We start from the raw sequence: 17,058 nt of genomic DNA, 5'->3' as shown, positions 1-17,058 counted from the left end.
ATCTGCAACCCCAAGGACTGAAGCCTGCCAAGCTCCTCTGTCCATGGGATTCTTAAGGCAAGAATACATGGAGTTGCCATGCCCTTCGCCAGGGTATCTTCCTGATCCAGGGATGGAACTGCGTTTCCCGCATCTCCTGGACTGGCAGGCGGGTTCTTTACCACTAGTACTAACTGGGAAGCCCCAAATATTATATTAAGGTCAAACAAAACAGAAAAGGCAAAAAGGCATTACAACAGATGACGAATACTATTTCATGATGATAATAGTTTCAAACCTCAGGAAAACAGTAATTCTTATTGTGATGAACTTAATCATATAACTTCAAAATATTTAAAAGAAAAAATTGGCAAAACTACAAAGTTAAATTGATGCTTTACTTTACAATACTTTACTAGGAGTGACTACTTCAGTTCCTAGTAAATGACAAAACAGGTGGATTAAATACTAGGGTATTGAAATTTGAAGAGCCCAAGAACAAATTCATCTAATTGACAATGAAGTACTTTATCCAAGTATGAGCTATTCGTTCTTTTTAAGCATATCTGGGACACATATGTTGGCTGTGTGCTAGCCATTAAAGCTAACTTGACAAATTTCAAAGATTGGTGTCATAAAACCCACACTTTTTTGATTACTGTGCTATTAAGTTAGACATTAACAACAAACAAACGCTACAACTAATAATAGACATTAGATAATGTTGATGGCAACCCACTCCAGTATTCTTGCCTGAAAAATCCCATGGGCAGAGGAGCCTGGCTACAGTCCATGGGGTCGCAGAGAGTCAGACACAACTGAGCGACTAAGCACGCACATGCAAGAAGTGAATTATTTAAAAAATCAGTTCAGTTCAGTCCCTCGGTCATGTCCAACTTTTGTGACCCCATGGACTGCAGGGCCCCAGTCTTCCCTGTCCATCACCAACTCCTGGAGCTTGTTCAAACTCATGTCCATTGAGTCGGTGATGCCATCCAACCATCTCATCCTCGTCATCCCCTTCTCCTCCTGCCTTCAGTCTTTCCCAGCATCAGGGGCTTTTCTAATGAGTCAGTTCTTTGCATCAGGTGGCAAATTCCTTTCAATGAATATTGAGGACTGACTTCCTTTAGGATGTACTGGTTGGATCTACTTGCAGTCCAAGGGACTCCCAAGAATCTTCTCCAAAATCACAGTTCAAAAGCATCAATTCTAAAACAACAACAACAACAACAAAACAAATGCATCAATTCTTTGGCACTTAGCTTTCTTTGTAGTCCAACTCTCACATCCATACATGACTACTGAAAAAAAACATGGCTTTGACTAGATGGACCTATGTTGGCAAAGTAATGTGTCTGTTTTTTAATATGCTCCCTAGGTTTGTCATAGCTTTTCTTCCAAGGAGTAAGTGCCTTTTATTTTCATGGCTGCAGTCACCAAGTGCAGTGATTTTTGAACCCCCAAAAATAAAGTCTGTCACTGATTCCATTGTTTTCCCATCTATTTGCCATGAAGTGATGGGACCAGATGCCATGATCTTAGTTTTCTGAATGTTGAGTTTTAAGTCAGCTTTTTCACTCACCTTTTTTACTTTCATCAAGAGGCTGTTTAGTTCCTCTTTGCTTTCTGCCATAAGGTTGATGTCATCTGCATATCTGAGGTTATTGATATCTCTCCCAGCAAGCTTGATTCCAGCTTGTGCTTCATCCAGTCTGGCATTTCCCATGATGTACTCTGCATATAAATTAAGTAGTGAAGTGAAAGTCACTCAGTCGTTTCTGACTCTGTGACCCCCATGGACTATACAGTCCATGAAATTCTCTAGGACAGAATACTTGAGTGGGTAGCCTTTCCCTTCTCCAGAGCATCTTCCCAATGCAGGAATCGAACCCAGGTCTCCCGCATTCCAGGCAGATTCTTTACCAGCTGAGCTACAAGGGAATCCCAAAAATACTGGAGTGGATAGCCTATCCCTTCTCCAGTGGATCTTCCCAACCCAGGAATCGAACTGGTGTCTCCTGCATTGCAGGTAGAACAACAATTTAAAAACAATTTTAAGAATTTAATAGCATTTAAAAAAATACTGCATGTCAAATTTTCCAGGCTGTGGCTAAAATAGAACTTAGAAAAGTATAGCCCTAAATGCTTATATTAGAATCGAAGAAAGTCTAACCTTCCAAGTTAAGAGTTATGAAGAAAAAAGAACAACAGAAAAAGACAGGATAAAAGAATTAAAACAAAAGTAGAAATTGGTGTTATAGAAAGTAAATACATGAGAGGATCAATAAAACAAGAAGAATATTAAAATAGAACTCTAGGAAAAATTAATAAAAAAGAATAGAGAAGGTTTTTATAAATGACATTAAGAATCACAATGGGGTAAAACTATAGCTATAAAAGAGATAAAATACAGAGTAAAGTGCAGATGAATAACTTCATGTAATACACGCATATGTAAATAATATATAAATGATTAAAAATACATTTATCAAAACTAATTACTGAGAAATCAGTATGAGGAGGGAAAATAGCAGACTGATTATTCATGAAAATAGAATGCAAAAATTGCTAAGCAAACCAAATTTAGTAATGTATAAAAACTATACAGTATCTTGGATTTGTCTCAGAATGTTGCTCAGTTCATTTCAGTCGCTCAGTTGTGTCCAACTCTTTGCGACCCCATGGACTGCAGCACACCAGGATTCACTGTCCATCACCAACTCCCAAAGCCTACTCAAACTTACGTCCATCGCGTTGGTGATGCCATCGAACCATCTCATCCTCTGTCATCCCCTTCTTGTCCTGCCCTCAATCTTTCCCTACATCAGGGTCTTTTCCAGTGAGTCATCTGTTAGTATCAGGTGGCCAAAGTATGGAGTTTCAGCTTCAACATCAGTACTTCCAATGAATATTCAGGACTGATTTCCTTTAGGATGGACTGGTTGGATCTCCCAGCAGTCCAAGGGACTCTCAAGAGTCTTCTCCAACACCATAGTTCAAAGCATCAATTCTTTGGCACTCAGCTTTCTTTATAGTCCAACTCTCACATCCACACAGGGCTACTGGAAAAACCATAGTTTTACTAGATGGACCTTAGTTGGTAAAGTAATGCTTAACATTATAAAATGAATTATTATCATTAAAGCCTTAACAGCTTAAGTGAGATAAAGCATAGGGTCATATCTTCAGATAGAAAGCAAGCATTTGATAAATTGCAACAAAATAGAAACTCCTAGTTTTACTAAAACCAGGACCAAAATGAACTTCCTAAAATCCACCTAGGATATCTACAAAACCTCAAAGCAAATATGATTAATGAGAAAGCATTAAAAGCACTGCTTTAGAGATCAAGGAAACAAGAATCTTTGTTATACAAAATTAATTATTCTTCATGAGAGTGTGGGTTTCCCTTAGTTGTATCAAAATGGAGGGAAAAAGAAACATTGTGAGAACCAGAGACAGACTGTTGGCTCTTGTCTCTACTGGAGATGTGAGGAAGTGGACTCACAACCTGTAACTTTCTATGAAAAGATGATGGTGGCCATGTGAAAAGATTGCCATCTTTTCATAGATGGTAACTTCTAGAAGTAATGACGAGCTTCAGTTTGATTAAAAGTACAAGGTTAGCAGGTCAGAATAAAGGCCTCTCATCAGTCTGAGTTATCAATACTTTTGCTGCATAACTGCAAAACCTCCTTAACGATCTGTCTCTAGTCTGTCCACCTTCAAAAGTCTTCTCTGTAATACAGTAAGTGTAATATACCTGAGGCTCTCCTCGTAGCTCAGCTGGTAAAGAATCCAGCTGCAATGCAGGTGACCCTGGTTTGATTCCTGGGTAGGGAAGACCTGCTGGAGAAGGGATAGACTACCCACTTGAGCATTCTTAGGCTTTACTTGGCTCAGCTGGTATAAAGAATCTGCCTGCAATGTGGGACCTGGGTTTGATCCCTGGGTTGGGAAGATCCCCTGGAGAAGGGAATAGCTACCCGCTCCAGTATTCTGGCCTAGGGAATTCTGTGGACTATATAGTCCATGGGGTCACAATGAGTTGGACATGATTGAGTGAGTTTCATTCAGTCACTCAGTATACCTAAAGCCTAAATGTGTGTTCTTGGTATTTTTCACTGAGTTTTTCTCAGTCAGGTGACAGCATTTGAGATCCTCCATTTTATACCCTGGAGCTTCTCCAGCCTCAGCTTTGCCTTCTCTGTGTCCATCTAGAGGTGATTATGCCCCCTCATTCTACACTCGCCATTCCATTGCTCATGCTGCTGTCTCTTCCCCTCCTCTGTCACTGTCTCTCTTCAACTTTTTGCCTAACTGCTATATGCTGTCAACACTCAAACTGAAATAAATATACTCTTTAGAGGTTGTTTTGGAATCAACTCAGCTAAGTTAAATTCCTTCCTCTTTAAAACCCTGGAACCCAGTGGATACAGGTGTTATATAAGCTGAGTAGTTTTCCTACAATGAGGTAACATTGCTTCCATTTTGATTTAAAGAGGAACTCTTCATTTAGATAAATACCTAATTTTATTCTTTACTTCAAACGTTTCTAAACAAAATGACGCTAGAACATAAGAAAGTGTTTCTCTCCTTGTATATTCTCCCAAATCTCTGGATCTGGCTGTACTATGTGTCTTTTTCTTCATTAGGAAGATGGTAATTAAATTATGTAATAATAATGACTGATATAGATGCCTTGAGAACCCCATGAACAGTATGAAAAGGCAAAATGATAGGACACTGAAAGAGGAACTCCGCAGGTCTGTAGGTGCCCAATATACTACTGGAGATCAGTGTGGAGAAATAGCTCCAGAAAGAATGAAGGGATGGAGCCAAAGCAAAAACGACACCCAGTTGTGGACGTGACCTGTAATGGAAGTAAAGTCCGATGCTGTAAAGAGCAATATTGCATAGGAACCTCGAATGTTACGTCCATGAATCAAGGTAAATTGGAAGTGGTCAAGCAGGAGATGGCAAAAGTGAATATTGACGTTTTAGCGAAATAAAATGAACTAGAATGGGTGAATTTAACTCAGATGACCATTATATCTACTACTGTGGGCAGGAATCCCTGAGAAGAAATGGAGTAACCATCATAATCAAAAAAGTCCTAAATGCAGTACTTGGATGCAATCTCAAAAACGGCAGAATGATCACTGTTCATTTCCAAGGCAAACTATTCAAGGTCACAGTTATCCAAGTCTATCTCCTGACCAGTAATGCTGAAAAAGCTGAAGTTGAACGGTTCTATGAAGACCTACAAGGCATTCTAGTACTAACACCCAAAAAAAGATTTCGTTTTCACTATAGGAGACTGGAATGGAAAAAGTAGAAAGTCAAGAGATACGTAAAGTAAGAAGCAAATTTGGCTTTTGAGTACAAAACAAAGCAGGTCAAAGACTAATAGAGTTTTGCCAAGAGAACACACTGGTCACAGCAAACACCATCTTCCAACACAAGAGAAGACTCTACACATGGACATCACCAGATGGTCAACACTGAAATCAGATTGATTACATTCTTTGCAGCCAAAGATGGAGAAGCCCTATACAGTCAGCAAAAACAAGACCAGAAGCTGAGTGTAGCTCAGATCATGACCACCTTATTGCCAAATTCAGACTGAACTTGAAGAAAGTAGAGAAAACCACTAGACCATTCAGGTATGACCTATATCAAATCCCTTACGATTATACTGTGAATGTGAGAAATAGATTCAAGGGATGAGATCTGATAGACAGAGTGCCTGAAGAACTATGGACAGAGGTTCATGACATTGTACTGGAGGCAGTGATCAAGACCATTCTCAAGAAAAAGAAATGCAAAATGGTTGTCTGAGGAGACTTTACAAATAGCTGATTAAAGAAAAGGTGCAAAAGGCAAAGTAGAAAAGGAAAGATATACCCATTTGAATGCAGAGTTCCAAAGAATAGCCAGGAGAGATAAGAAAGCCTTCCTCAGTGATTGGTGCAAAGAAATAGAGGAAAACAATAGAATGGGAATTACTAGAGATCTCTTCAAGAAAATTAGAGATACCAAGGGAAATTTTCATGCAAAGATGAGCACAATGAAGGACAGAAATGGTGTGGACCTAACAGAGGCAGAAGATATTAAGAAGAGGTGGCAAGAATACACAGAAGAACCATACAAAAAAGATCTTCATGATCCAGATAATCACAATGGTGTGATCACTCACCCAGGGCCAGACATCCTGGAGTGTGAAGTCAAGTGGGCCTTAGGGAGCATCGCTAAGAGTGCAGCTAGTGGAGGTGATGGAATTCCAGTTGAGCTATTTCAAATCCTAAAAGATGATGCTGTGAACGTGCTGCACGCAATATGCCAGCAAATTTGGAAAACTCAGCAGTGGCCACAGGACTGGAAAAGGACAGTTTTCATTTTAATCCCAAAGAAAGGCAATGCCAAAGAATGCTCAAACTACCACACAATTGGACTCATCTCACACGCTAGCAAAGTAATGCTCCAAATTCTCCAAGCCAGGCTTCAGCAGTATGTGAAATGTGAACTTCCAGATGTTCAAGCTGGGTTTAAAAAAGGCAGAGGAACCAGAGGTCAAATTGCCAACATCTGTTGGATCATCGAAAAAGCAAGAGAGTTCCAGAAAAACATCTGCTTCTGTTTTATTGACTGCACCAAAGTCTTTGACTGTGTGTATCACAACAAACTGGAAAATTCTTAAAATGTGGGAATTCCAGACCACCTGACCTGCCTCCTGAGAAATCTGTATAGGTCAAGAAGCAACAATTAGAGCTGAACATTGAACAACAGACTGGTTCCAACGGGGGAAAGGAATACGTCAAGGCTGTATATTGACACCTTGCTTATTTAACTTATATACAGAGTATATCATGAGAAATGCTGGGCTGGATGAAGCACAAGCTGGAATCAAGATTGCCTGGAGAAATATCAATAAGCTCAAATATGCAGATGGCTCCACAGTTCCGGCAGAAAGCAAAGAAGAAGTAAACAGCCTCTTGATGAAAGTGAAAGAGGCGGGTGAAAAAGCTGGCTTAAAACTCAGCATTCAGAAAACTAAGATCATGGCATCTGGTCCCATTACTTCATGGGCAAATAGCTGGGGAAACAGTGAGAGACTTTATTTTCTTGGGCTCCAAAATCACTGCAGATGGGTAAGTGCAGCTGTGAATTTAAAAGATGCTTGTTCCTTGGAAGAAAAGTTATGATGAACTTTGACAGCTTATTAAAAAGCAGAGACTTTGCCAACAAAGGTCCATCTAGTCAAAGCTATGGTTTTTCCAGTGGCCATGTGTGGATCTGAGAGTTGGACTATAAAGAAAGTTTAGCACCAAAGAATTGATGCTTTTGAACTGTGGTGTTTGAGTATACTCTTGAGAGTCCCTTGGACAGCATGGAAATCCAACCAGTCAATCCTAAGGAAATCAGTCCTGAAAATTCATTGAAAGGACTGATTTTAAAGCTGAAACTCCAATACTTTGGCCACCTGATGCGAAGAACTGACTCATTGCAAAGACCCTGATGCTGGGAAAGATTGAGGGCAGGAGGAGAAGGGGATGACAGAGGATGAGATGGTTGGATGGCATCACTGACTCACTGGACATGGTTTTGAGTAAACTCTGGGAGTTGGTAATGGACAGGGAGGCCTGGAGTGCTGCAGTCCATGGGGTCGCAAAGAGTCGGACACGACTGAGTGACTAAGCTGATCTAAACCGAGAGTCACTTTAAACTTAATATATAAAAAAATTCAGCTCTTCCTGTTCCCCTTGATATTTTCTTTCACCTGTGTTCCCTTTCTTATTCGTTCAAGCCCCCAAACCTGCCTGTTGTTCTTCAAGTCTTTCCTTCACCTTAATATCTCATGACTGATTTCTATGGATTCAACATTCTAAATACTTCTTAAAATGACCCTCTGGTCTCTAATCTCACCTCAGTTTAGGTTGTGATTATTGTCTTTTTCAAGCATGGTGCTATGTCCTTTCCACTGATTTCCTTGTCCCCAGTTATGCCCTCTTTCGAATCATTCTCTGAATAGTAGCCAGAGTGATCTTAATGTAACTCAAAGTTCATAGTGCTGCTCTCTTATTTAAAGAGCTTCAGTGACTTTAGTTACTGTTAGAATAAAATCTAACCACTTTCACATAGGCTACGTGTGAGATTTGCCTGTAAGCCTGTCTCTTTTCAGCTCTCAACGCTGCCCTCACACACATTTCACAATGCCGCTAAGGTTACTTCTGTTAGTTCTTTGAACATATATGTTCTCCTTTGCCTCCAGGGTTTCATACACATTTCAGCACACTTCATGCCTCATTAAGTCCTCCTAATTCTTCGCGTTTCAATTGAATGCCATTCCATGAGGGTGAATAGTGCTCTCATATCCTTATTTTAGGTTCTCCCTATTCAGGTGATAGCAACATGCTCCTGAAGCTTAATTTATTTTTTTATTTTGGACACATAGCATATGGGACCTTAGTTCCCTGATCAGGGATCAAATCTATACCCCTTGCATTGGAAGCTTGGAGTCTTAACCACGGGACTGCCAGGGAAATCCCAATTTTATTTGTACATGTCTCCTCAGTTATAACTCAATGAAGGCAAGGTCCTTACCTGTATTCATCAGTATACCCCCAAGTCTAGTCTAGTGTCTAATGGGATGTAGCTACCAAAGGTTCATCCGTGAAGCAACTTGTTTGAGGATAATGGGCAATGTATCTTGTCTTATTTTTCATGACTTAGCATGCTATCCCATACTGATGCCCACATACTAAAAAAGTGCATGATTATACAAAAACAAATGAAAACAAAAAAACTTACTTGAGTATCTTCAGTGGAACTCAAATGTGAAAATATATAAGATGAATAAGACTATTTTTGGATGCTGTTTTCTTACTTATTTTGAAATCATTTGTTATCTTTAATTGCTATAAGTTTAGAATCAGCTATATTTTTGTATCTCTGCTTAAAGCAATAGATACTTTATTATCAAAAGGGCAGACTACAAACTGTCTAGTGCATATAGATTTATCCAGCTCAATGCCTGGCACAAAATAAAATACACACAAAAGTATGTGTTAAAATGTTTTTCTCTCTTTGGTCAAACCATTCTTATTTTAAATTCTGCACTAACAGAATTCGTTGTCATATTGGAGGTGCTTAAGGTTACTTTGGTCAATAAAATATGTACATAGAATGCCCTCTCTCATTGATCCAAAACCTATTAAAATGTGAAGAAGTAAGCTTTGAAGGTAAATTTTCACAATCTATGGTAGGTGCCCTACCTTTTTAATAAAGTATCCAGACCTATGTTTACTTTAAAATAGTTCTTAAACTTTTTGGTTTTAAGACACTCTTTAACTATTAAATTCTAGTGAACTGTCCCAGAGGATTTTGTTTATATGGATTATAGCTAGCAATATTTATTTCCACTAGAAATAAAGAAAAAGAATTTTTGAAATACCCAAGTTCTCTTTTTATTAACTGTTAGAATCATGACATCATAGCTTGTCATATAAGCTCTAGAAAATTTCTCTGTATATATGTGAAACAATGAGAGTGCAAAGGCAAAATGATGCCTTAGTAGTATTAAAAGAGCTTTGACCTCATGGATTCTCTGAGAGGGTCTTGGGGAAGCTAAAACATCTTGGATCACACTTTGAGAAATACTGTTTTAATATATTACCATTTGACACATTCTCAAGCATTGTAAACCTTTCTACATTTCCATAGCTTTGTGAGCATAATCGGTTGTAAGAAACACTTGAAAACTATTTCCTAAAGTATCCCCTAGGATATTAATAGTCTTACTATGGAAATACTGTTCTTCATTCCAGTAAGCTGGAGAAAAACTCAAGCAAACCTCAAAACCCTTCTGAACTGCAGGATTTCTCAGGACCTGCATTATGGTAATTGGCATTAGGCATGTTTAACTAGGAGACATCATATTCAGGGTTCTTAAATTTGCTTTATTTGACTGAATTATTGTAAAATATCTTATGGGAATAACGGGGGCTTCCCTGGTGGCTTAGACAGTAAAGAATCCACCTGCAATGTAGGAGAACTGGGGTTTGATCCCTGGTTCAGGAAGATCCATGGGAATAATGATATAAAGGATAAAGAATAAAACAATCTGAACTGTATACAGGGCTGCCACTTTATTTTTCAAATAGGAGGCCTCTCACATTGATTATTTGCTTACTTTGTTTGAATATCAAAATACAGATATCATACTTACATGTCTTTTTTTTTTTATTGATTGGAAGAGTGCACCTGCATTTTGTGTATTAGTTAATCAAATTTCTATTTTGAAATATGCCAAGCAACTCATTTCATGACCTTTTCTAATCCATTTGTTTAAGTCTCCAACTATTTCATTATTCCCTCCATTTACCGACACTGCTTAAATGCTATAGCCTGGTGATTAAAAGCTACAGCTGTTCTTTTTATCCTTCATCTTTAAGTTTGCCTTTAATAACACAATCACTTGAAGGCTGAGAAACATTGAGCGAGTGGGATAGGATATATTCTTACAATAAGGGAGGCTTTTCTCTTCCCCCGTACATTGCTATCTTCCTTGCAAACATTTATTCAGGTAGACAAGTTCGGGATATTAGGTAAGATGGAGGTGAAATATCATTCTCTGCCCTCTCTGTAGTTTTCATTTTTACTACTTCATCATGAACTTGAGTGAATTTCAAGGCAGAATTTTGGCAAATGATTCCAGATTGATGTACCTTAAAGTTTTTTGGAATTTTAATACTTCTGATTCAAATCCATTTGAGAAATGCTGGTTTAAGAAGAGCTAAATGGTTTCATTTGCTGTGGGACTTCAGAGCTGTTCACTTGATAATGTGTGTTATCACTTGCCCAGAGAAGAGTAGAATATACAAAGTGCCCCAAAGTACCTAATGATGTAAAATTTAATAGGAGGATGTCTCAAAGTAGAGTGCTACAGAGTAACATTTTAGAAACAGCTGTTCTAGACTGAAGTGAGTTTTCTTCATATTGTTTAAGCATGGAGAAAGTTTGTGGGTTTTCTTGTATTTTGTTTTAATTTGTTACACTTTTAGAAATAGATTTTTAATTACCTTATTATGCAGAGAAAGGTGTTAGGCTTCCCTGGTGGCTCAGCGGTAAAGAATCTGCCTGCAATGCAGGAGCCACAGAAGACATGGGTTCGATCCCTGAATTGGGAAGATCTCCTGAAGGAGGGCATGGCAACCCACTCCAGTATTCTTGCCTGGAGAACCCCCTGGGCGGAGGAGCCTGGTGGGCCACAGTCCGTAGCGTCTGAGTCAGACATGACTGAATAGACTTAGCAGACATGCAGCATAGATAGGTGTTAGGAAAACCACTGTTTGATTCATTGATGTTCACATATATTATAGAAATGAGAAGGGAGGATATGTTCTAGGTTTTCAAGTCAAGTAACTATAACACCACTTAATTCAAAAAGAAAGCACTCCACTTATACTCGGCATTAGACTAAAATCAGATTGATGAATAAGCGCTTACTTTTGGAATCCCAGCTAAAGTGTGGCCAGCAATTTCACTGAGTTGAATACACACAGGCTGATTTCAGGGTGATGAAGGGAACTGGTCCTCTTTCACAGGATCTACAAACAGAGCTTGAATCCAGCTGACGAGAGCCTGAGAACATGCTCGGGCGCTTCATATTCAATACACAGCCCTATAAAGGGAAGAAAAATGAGTCTTGTCCAAAACTCTTACCTCAGCACCCACTGGCAAAAGGAAAATGTAAGCTGGGGACCAGGTCTCTTTGAAGCTGATTTTTTAAAAACTCCCTAACGGGCCTCTGGTGGTTACAGATATTGATCGTCAGAAAGTAATCTGTTCAGATTTGGGGGCATGCCAGTACAAATTGTGGAATGCATTCCTTCCTCTCCAAGGACATGTTGAGCTTTTTATATTGTCTATACTGGTTCACTTGTCAGCTGCCTACCCTATCTGACATGAATTATTTTCTACCTTTTGCGAATGTGTGGTTAGATATATTTAAAAAATAGGAAATTTTATTAATATAGAATCCTTAGCTTGAGTCAAAACATTCTTTTCGTCTTTTTTTAACCCTCATTTTTCTTCCATAATCATTATTTGACTCCCTCTGGCTGCCTGCTACTTATTTGCAGTAGCACCATTCATCCACTGAGTTCTTTCCATCCGTCACACAGCTCTGCTTTCTTTCCCCAGAAGCTTTATTCTATTGTGTCATGTTTACTTTTTTTTTTTTTTCCCTTTTTTCCCTTTTTTTGTCTTCTAGTTGAATTGAGCATTCTTTTGTGCAGGTGTTTTCACCTTTTGTTGTTATTTTAAAAATTTAAACCAGGCAAAATTATGCCAAATTAGATAAAAGTGACCCTCAGAAGGGGCATGTTTGCTAATCTTCAAAGACTAAAATAATTTTTTAAAAATTCATTATGTCTTTGTCCTGATATGTAAAGGTAGAATTAGGGTAGGTCCAATACAGTTCTGAATGTTAAGTGAAGTAATAGGAATTGAATCAGTATTTGCATCTGGGTTGACAGTGATACTGATACGTTCCTCTCCATGTGTACATTTATGTTTTTACTATGTGTGATTGTTGATTAAAAGCTTGTTTACTGTGAATTTCAATGCTTAGATGTACTTAAACATAAAATTAACTTTCTGGATTAACTCAAATATTATTTCTTAGGTTTGCAGATGACCAAGACCACATTTCTCAGACTGCTATTGTTTTACCTGGCGCTGAACCCACTTCCTAAGGGGATATATATACTAAGTGAAAGGGACAGTTTTTGCTGTCAAGGGCCTCACAGTTTGTTTGAAGAAGGGCTGAGTACTGACTTTTCTCTTAAAACATCCAGGGCATTAAGAATATGTTTACTGAGATATGATAGATGATGTTAGGATCATACATGGTTAGTATCAGGAAAGAAAAGAATTCTGAAGTATTGTACAGTAGTTTTTTAAGGAGATCAGAAGATAAATGGAAGGATGATACTAGCAATCCAGAAAGTAGTAGGTGGAGACATATATGGGAGGGGTATAAGTAGTTCAGAAATAGTGCAAACATTTTTTTGGAGAGAAATAAGAAATAAGAGATGTAACTGGCAGCTGACTCTATCTCAGTCCCCTGAACAATCAGATAATGAGTCAGAGTCCTTGCCTATGAGAAATTCATAATCTAATAATGGATATAAGAGAAATATATAAATCATTTTATTAGAACCTGAAAGGTTATTAGAGATATACTGATTTTTTTTCTTGAACTATGATAAAGTATCTTATTTTCAGGAGAGCCTTTGCTTGGAGAACAATATAAAAGCTATAGAACATATAAAAAGTAACTGACTGAGGGCCTTGTAGAGAAACCAAAGTAAGAACGTTTTGAAGAGCTAAGGTCTTAGAAAAAGGAAAAGATACTGAGGCAAAATTGACATTCTCTGCCACTGTTGTCCTTGAGAGATTTGCCAATTCCTAAACATTGTAAGATGGGAGTCCAGGAAATCAAGAAAAATAAGCAGAGATTTTTGCAGTTTCATAGTGCCGAGAAACAAAAATAGGAGATCAAGTCCTGCCAAGGAGAAGGGACCTTGAAAAAATATCTAGAGTTGAGAATCCAGGAAGTCTATGTTCTAGGGGTAAGGGCAAATCAGAAATAGACCAAATCTCACAAATTTTGAAACCCAGTCTTCAATCATCTCACACTTAACTAACTAGATGATCTGTTCTTCTCAAATTGCCTGCCTGGAAAAATATTATAACATGATACAGAGCCTTTAAATCTTTATACTTTATATCTGGAATTCAACTGGCAAAAAAATACACATCCTCACAGATAGAAGAAAAATGAACAAAATCCCAGAAAGAAATAAATGAAAAAGAGCCAGAGATCATGAAATACTGAAATTTAGGATATAAGATTTTAAAGTATATGCAATTAATACTTTTAAGAAAATAAAAATTCGCTGGAGTACTTCACACAGAATGGACTCGATAAATAGTAATCAGATGAAATTTCTAGAATTTTAAAATAAAGGCACAGGAAACAAGTGTAAATATTTGATGGGAAACTCTCTAAGTGGGCAATATCTGTCATAATCACTCTGTACTCCCCACCACATGGTACTGAAACTGGTATGTGGTGGGCTGGTCACTGTATTATTTGTTGAATGAATGGGTGTTTAAGTGTGTACAGCCAAGTGTGCTAAAAAAATCACTGAAGTTAATCACTCAATATAAAGAAAGTGGAAGAAAAGAAAGAAAGGGAAGGAGAAACAAAACCATATGGAAAAAATAGACAATGAAAAGCAAATCATTAGACTAAACCTAACCATATTGATTATCATACAAATTGTCATGCAAGTCCACAGTTAACTGACAAAATAGTAATTGATAAAACAATTAAAACATGTATAAGTATGTAGAAAGCTTGAAAAATAAATCAATTAACTTGTCCTAATTTATAGCACACTGCATCCAACAACACTTTATATATTCTATACCATACACTAGACTATAGAGCAAGCCTCTTGGGATTCAGCAGACCTACACTGAAAGAAATTCTAAAGGGATTCTTTAGGTAGAAGGTAAATATTATCAGGAAAAAAGGGCAAAGATGTACAAAGGATTAAAGTGCAATGAAAATGATGAAAATGTGGTTATTTTAAAACATTGTATACAACAAATGTATGCACGCTGTATAATACATTAAAATGATAACAAACATGGAGGAAGGTATTAAGTTAACCTTCTATGAACCTTTTCTAAGAACCTGTTCTAAGTGTTTATTTCCGGAACGTAGAGAGCTATTAATTTATAGTCAAAACATTTGCTGGTAATATCTTTGGTAATCTCTTAAAGAAATGTTTAAACAATGTGTAACTAATAGAAGGAAAAACAGGGTAATAAAAAATGCTTAGCTCAAAAAAAACAAGAGAAATAGCAACAACAAAATGAATAAACACAAGCAGATGTAAAATGGTAAGTCCATATTCAAATGTATTAATAATTTTATTAAGGATAAACAGATTAAATTAAAAGACAAATGTCACTATAGGAAACAAAAATGCTATAACATGCAGTCCTTAAGAGACACACGATAGGGGAGGGAAGTCCCGAGACAGAGGGAGCGCCGCCGCCGCCGCCGCCGCCTAGTACACCTCGCTCCCGGGCCGGGCTGCCCGAGGGACGCGAACATGTCGGGGATCGCCCTCAGCAGACTCGCCCAGGAGAGGAAAGCTTGGAGAAAAGACCAGCCGTTTGGTTTCGTGGCCGTCCCGACCAAGAACCCTGACGGCACAGTGAACCTCATGAACTGGGAGTGCGCCATGCCTGGGAAGCAGGGGACTCCATGGGAAGGCGGCTTGTTTAAACTACGGATGCTGTTCAAAGACGGTTACCCATCCTCACCGCCGAAACGCAAGTTTGAACCGCCGCTGTTCCACCCACACGTGCACCCCTCGGGCACGGTGTGCCTGTCCATCCTGGAGGAGGACAAGGACTGGCGGCCAGCCGTCACCGTCAAGCAGATCTTACTAGGAATCCAGGAACTTCTCAATGAACCAAATATCCAAGACCCAGCTCAAGCAGAGGCCTACACGGTCTACTGCCAAAACAGAGTGGACTACGCGAAAAGGGTTCGAGCACACGCCAGGAAGTTTGCTCCCTCATAAGCAGCGCCCTGTGGCATCGTAAAAGGACGGGACTGGCTTGGCAGGAACTGGTGTACAACATGTTTGCAAGTCTAAGGCTCTCTGCAGCTACCGGTCACCCGGGGAGGGGGCGGGCGCCATTTTCCATTCCCGCCACTGGTGCGGTCTCTGGCTGAAGCGCCCAGTGTTTCATACAGGGTCTCTTCCTTCGGTCTTTTGTGTTTTTGATTGTTATGTAAAACTTGCTTTTATTTTAATATTGATGTCAGTATTTCAACTGCTGTAAAATTATAAACTTTTATACTTGGGTGAGTCCTGAGGAGCGCGTTCCCTTCGCTCACGGACGCAGGCACGCTCCACGCAGGCCGCCCAGAGCTGCACTTAGCCTCCCGCTGGCCGCACGTCGCCGCACGTCGCCGGAAGCAGAGCCGCCCGCCCCCACAGCCCCAGAGCCCCAGCCAGCTTCGCGTTTCCGCATCACTTCCTTTGTGTTTATATGGCGTTTGTCTGTGTTGCTGTTTAGAGTAAATAAACTGTTTATATAAAGGTTAAAAAAAAAAAAGAGAGACACACAATAAATAAAAGAACAAAAAAGGCAGAAGGCATACATTAAAAACCGATTATAATTATTCTAATAAAAAGATAGTGGACTTCAAGGCAGTATATGTTTCTAAAGAATAAGATTTCATAATGATTAAAGGATCCACTAGGAAACTAAAACATTTCTAAATTTATATACAGATAATAATATAACATTAATACAGACAAAGCACAAACTAAAAGGATTATAACCAGAATGCAATATTTCAGAATCATATTTGGAGATTAAACCCATTTCTCAAACTGATAAAATAAGGAGCTAAGAAATTAATATAACAGTAGAAGATATGAAAACCACAGTTCACAGTTTTACCTAATTAATCTATTTAAAACGTTGAATCCCCAAAAGCAAAATATACATTTTTCAATGAAGCAGTTTCAATACATTTTTCAAAGAACTGAACTCAGAATGTGTTCTCTGGCCATGGTGAAATCAAGGCTAAATTTATTTACAAAAGGTATAATGAGAAAAGACCCAGATGTTTGGAAATTATGCACTATACCTCTATACTATGAGTCAGAGAAACTATGAAGGGAATTTTGTGATTTGAGCAATAATGAAAATAATATATTAAAATGTATTGGATGTGGGAATTCGCTGGCAGTCCAGAGGTTAGGATTCCATACTTGCACTGTGAGGGCCTGGGTTAAATCCCTGGTTGGATAACTAAGATTGTACAAGTTGCACAATGAGGCAAGAAAAAAACAAACAAAGCCTATTCAATGAATCTAAACCCTGCTTAGAGAGAAATACATAGTAATAAAATGCATATAGACAAAAAATCTAAAAATCAGTATCCTTGCTAGCCATCTCAGGAGACTTGAA

The 17,058-nt window shown here is 38.5% G+C and overlaps 1 pseudogene; it reads left to right on the top strand.

Annotated features, from left to right (window-relative positions):
* The first annotated feature begins 15,111 nt into the window (after positions 1-15,111).
* On the top strand, positions 15,112-15,674 carry LOC136150814 (SUMO-conjugating enzyme UBC9 pseudogene; annotated as a pseudogene).
* The last annotated feature ends 1,384 nt before the right edge of the window (positions 15,675-17,058 follow it).

Source organism: Muntiacus reevesi, chromosome 19 (assembly GCF_963930625.1).
Source record: "Muntiacus reevesi chromosome 19, mMunRee1.1, whole genome shotgun sequence".
Classification (NCBI taxonomy): Eukaryota; Metazoa; Chordata; class Mammalia; order Artiodactyla; family Cervidae; genus Muntiacus; species Muntiacus reevesi.
The sequence above is the reverse complement of the archived record's forward strand: the minus strand, read 5'-3'. Positions and strand labels throughout refer to the sequence as shown.